The sequence below is a fragment of the Protopterus annectens genome, chromosome 3.part0 (genome assembly GCF_019279795.1).
Source record: "Protopterus annectens isolate FY-2018-M chromosome 3.part0, PAN1.0, whole genome shotgun sequence".
Classification (NCBI taxonomy): domain Eukaryota; kingdom Metazoa; phylum Chordata; order Ceratodontiformes; family Protopteridae; genus Protopterus; species Protopterus annectens.
The window spans coordinates 1,088,670,285-1,088,675,480 of NC_056731.1; positions in this window are offsets into that span (position 1 = coordinate 1,088,670,285).

A 5,196-nucleotide genomic window follows, 5' to 3' on the forward strand; every position below is an offset into this window, starting at 1 on the left:
AAGATGAATATTTTAAATTTGTCCCTATTTTTGGGACTGTATTCCCCCATTATTGGCTTCATCCAGGTTTTTGTGCTAAGGTTGACAGCTATGGCAAGGACTGAATTCACTGCATATGTTTGAGGGCTGTATTCCCTCATTACTGGGTTTGTCCAGGTGTTTTGTACTAAGAGGTTGACAGCTATGGTGAGAAATGAATTCACTAAATGATAGCCATTTAAGTTTCAGTCTTCCTCTCTTTTACAAAGCAGCTGATGTGGCGTAGTGGTATGTTACTCTGACTGTTTTTTGCTCAGGGACCTTGGCAGTAAAATGTATGGTGGCAACACAACATTTTATTCTAGCAACTTTCCAAGATTATACAAGCAATGTTTAATGTGTCCCTGGTTTTTGGGCTTTTGACCCCCCCCCCCCCAATACATTTTGGCTTTTTCCAGTTTTCTTGAGCTGCGAAGTTGAGATGCAGTTGAGTATTGAGGAGATTTTACAAGGAGCTGAGAGCTGCAGGGGAATAGAAGTTTAGTGCTTTGCCTAAATACTATAGCACAATAGGTTGTGTACTTGCTTTTGATGCAGAAGGCTGTGGGTTCTTCTACTCCCACAAGGGGTGGATGCTGCCGTACTGAGAATGTTCTCTTTGGTGAAGATACTAACTATGAGTCTGTTATCAGTTTGCCATCCATTTCCTCTTGCAATATTATTACTAGCTTATCATTTTTTAATGTAATATAGGCAATTTATTCCTGAACAGATACTTTATTTTTCGATGAAACCATGAAATATAAAGGTGATTGCTAGCAGCAACCGCTTCATTAGTTACAGATTTCTTTAATGTGGAATTATTTAGATGACTTACTTCAGAGATTGTGCATATTTACTGATAATGGACTGTAGAATTGTGCATATTTACTGATAAAGGTGGACTGTAGAATTGTGCATATTTACTAATAATGGTGGACTGTGGAATTGTGCATATTTACTAATAATGGTGGACTGTAGAATTGTGTATATTTACTAATAATGGTGGACTGTGGAAGTCTGAGTAGACTTTTTTATGATAAATGTTCTCAACTGGGCAGTTTTGCCATTATGGGTGCATATGGTTTGTTTCATTGCTTACTGGAAAAATGTTCAAAACAAATTTAAAACACCCTCTAACAAGTGTACTGTATTGTACAAGGAATATAATTTTAGTACAATGAGGAAGGTGTATCAAAGAGCACATGTATGTTTCATATGCAAGGGGCCTATGATTTGAAAACAGCCCAAAATTAAGCTTTATCTGCCACTGGCAAAATGTATTTTCTTTGAATGTGGGTTTCAATGCTGTTTCAATGAATGTGCGTTTCAAGGGCAGAGAAGTTTTAATGCTAAGTTTTCATTGTGAGACTGCATTGCTTTGTTTAACAGATGACTTAGTGTTTGTGCTGTAAAATACAAAATAAAACTTTCAAATGAAGTCCAACTCATCTTATAAGTAAAGCAGTATGCACATTAGTGTTTATGGTTAATGGAGTGAAATAGCCAAGTAATGGTTCATTGGAATGGCTGCAGAGGCTCCATTCAACCATTATTTTGTCAGGGGGGAAGGGCAGCAAACTCAGACAGGCCCAGCTGAACTATACCTCCCAACTGTCCAGATTTTCAAAGAATGAATAGATTTTTGCTTCTTATTTTTGGTTTGTTCTTCATAAAATTTGTAGTTTTCTGGCAAATCATTTAGGCATTAAGTCACTAAATAATAAGTTTCAGACTTCATAACCTTCAGAAAAATGCATGTTAAAGTAAGAGCTGTTCTATCAACTGTCTCAATTTATACAAGAGCAATTTTTAGTACTGTTTATATGTGCCCCCAATATATTTGGCCTTGTTCAGATTTACTGCATTAACAGGTTGAGAGGTACATGCAAATAAATTGCTTTAAAGAATTAGGCATAGCCAACCTCTCAACTGTCCTCAAATTTTGGCTCAAAATGTTGCTCTTCCCCCTAATAATCCCTCCGCAAAATAGCAATTTTGGAAGAAAACATGGAGGGTTTACAATTAAGAAATAACTGTAATAATCAGTTATAGATTACTTGAAATGCATGTAGATTCTTTTATTTTGTCAGCTGCTCAAGGTAGCAGTACTAATATTAAAGTGTCCCTTCTTTGACAGGTAGCAGTTGTACTGTGTGTCTATTTCATATTTTTGCATCACATTTTTGGTCCATTTTTTATAAAATTGTGTTTTTTGGCAAATTAGTGACAAATCACTAAAGACTGAAGTTAGAAAATGACAGACATTTGAGTTTCAGATTTTATACCCTTCAGAAAATTCATACTAATGCAAGACCTATTCTATTATCTTTCTAAGTTTATTAGAGCAATATTTAAAATTGTCCTTATTTTTGGGCCTTTGTCCCACTTCTGTGTATGGCTTTGTCCAGATTTCTTGCTCTTGAGGTTGAGAGGTATGACAAATGTGTCAGGGCCATCACAGTCAGCCAGAGAGATTTCAAATTGTGACATGCTTGTTGCACCCCACTCCCCCATGTAGTGACTCTGGATGTGTCCAAGCAAGGCAAGGAGTAGTTGTATCTACCTTGGATGGGGAGGACACACTGCATAAGTACTACAGTGGCTTTTCATCTGTCCTTGATTTTGCAGAATGGTCTGGTTTCTGTCATATTTTTGTACTGTTGATTTATGCTTATTACTCAGATTTATGCTTATTACTCAAAGTGCCTGTTGTTCTGTGTTTACGTAGCAATGCTTTAATGACCATAAGGTAAGCTTGTCTGAGATCGTAAGATGCAAGTAAGCTTTAATAAGCATACTGTTAAAGAATTGCCAACATTGAAAGCCTTTCTGTTGTTGCCATGCAGAGAATACCTGACTAGATAATGTATAAGCCTTGGGTATTAAAGGACAGGATTCCATTATTTTAAAAAGTTCATTACACTTGTTGGAGACTTCCAGTCATCTCTACAGACTTTACCCGTAAACTAAACAGAATGCCAATCATGTGTGGTCCATAACCTGTACAGTAATCCTTTAAGCAATGTATCTTGAGCTTGTTTCTTGTTTGCTTTTCATTTTTTTACTTTTATCATGTTTTCCCCATGAAACAAGTTGTCAGGCAGCAGGTCTTTTTTGGATAAGAAACATTTTTACAAGTGGGGGCATCACATAGATTTCTACTTTCAGCATGTTACTTGGTACTTTAATAAAGCGGAATATATTATAATTAGAACTGCAGTGCAAGGAGAAGTGGTTTGAGTTGAGTGCTTCTGGTTTTTCTTATACTTGATTTTGACTGGCATTCCAGTAATGTATTTAAAATGTAATTTATTTTTTCATGCCTCACAACCTTTTGTTTCCATCTAGATATTAAGTAAGCTGTCATGCAGCCAATGCATTGAAATATTTTTATTCTTCTACACTTATTTTTGTCTTGATTGGACTTTCATAATGATGGTTTGCCACCCAGGGCAGCGTATTTAATTAAAGTTAGTTTTTTGTGGTTTTGTGCATAGCTCCTCCCCTTTCTGGTTGACCACACCCCTCCCCATTGACCCCACCCATTCAGCTATCTCCTGCAGCCCCCCTGTGATTCGAAGTCACCAACCGCCACTGCTGGTACATCTGACATTTCTACAGAGCAGGTCCCACTTTGGCCATTTGGAAAGGTGGCAGCCCTATAGGACCTATATGTAGAGATGTCAGATTTGGCAAGGCAACACATACCCACAGCCATTAGAAAAATGACTACTTCACCGGTTTGCATAAGTTAAGGTTATTCTTGTAACATTATAGTTGCTAATACTGTTTCCTATAACATCTAGGTGTTTCAGATACAGCAAAATCATTTTATGCAACCAGTACAAACAATATATGAACTCTTTTCCAGAAATCACAGGCCATGTGCAGTAACATTCATTTTGCAGGACACAACTGCCCAGAGTGGAGTGTCCCTCACAAAGGCGAACAGGTGGTAACCCCAAACTATTATGCTATCATCTACCTAAGGTGGTCAGCGGAATATGCGCTTTCCGTCACTAGCAGACCTCACATACGAATGGGGGAGAATGAACACTGTATCAGGAAAACTGCATAACACCCTGAGGGACACATTTAAATGATTGGTTCTATTAACCTGACACATCGACAGTCACAGGGCATATGTATTCATTCACATTTGTCGAGGTACAGGCTGTTTATGACTCATACATGTTGTCATTAGTCATTACGTGTATTCTGCCACCTGTCCACCTAAAATCACAAGTTCTGGAAGTGTTTAGTTAGGACTGTGTTACATTCTGATTCCTAATCATGGATGTCCATGATAATCGGGTACAAGGCACTGATATAGTCCCTATGTGTTCCCCCAGTGGTTTATGGACTATCCAGTAGATGTGCTCTTCAGGTTTGGGAGGTATAGGCATCTGCTATGCCCACATAGGAATATTAATTACTTCTATGGGGCGGGCCTAATACATCTCTGCCAACCAACACCTGCACACGTAGGCCCATTATTGCATACCCATGATTCCTCTACCTGACACACCTTTACAGCACTCATGACTCATACTTACTGTGAGCGCAGCTGGGGTATGAACACACCCATACACACTACCCACTCTCCCCGTCTCAGGACACATGTCGTACGTTTTGTCAACCCATGTGTTATTACACTTGCACAACCTACTGTTCCGTATACAGCTACATCCTGCTCACGTCAATCACTATAGGGTTGCCTGCATAGTGAATTTTTGGTGTCCCGCAAGGGACCCCATTATCCATGTTAAATTGTAGACCTTGCAGATCTCTCCCACTGGTACTGTCCTGCTGGTGGTTTGGAAAGCAGCGGTGTATTTACCTTTATTGCCTATCTGTATGTCTGACCGGCCTAGCTGGGCAGTGTGGGATGTAAACGTTTGTTTATTGGACCTCCCACTAACATATGCCCGGTCTGAACATATGTTACCTGTAATTGCTGTAACGTAACCTAGTTATGTACATGTGTATATCTATAATGACATATATATATGTATATATATATATATATATGTATATATATATATATATATATATATATATATATATATATGTTTTCTATATATATATATATATATATATATATATATATATATCTATATATCTATATATATATATATATATATTTTTTTTTGTGTATATCTGTATATATCAATA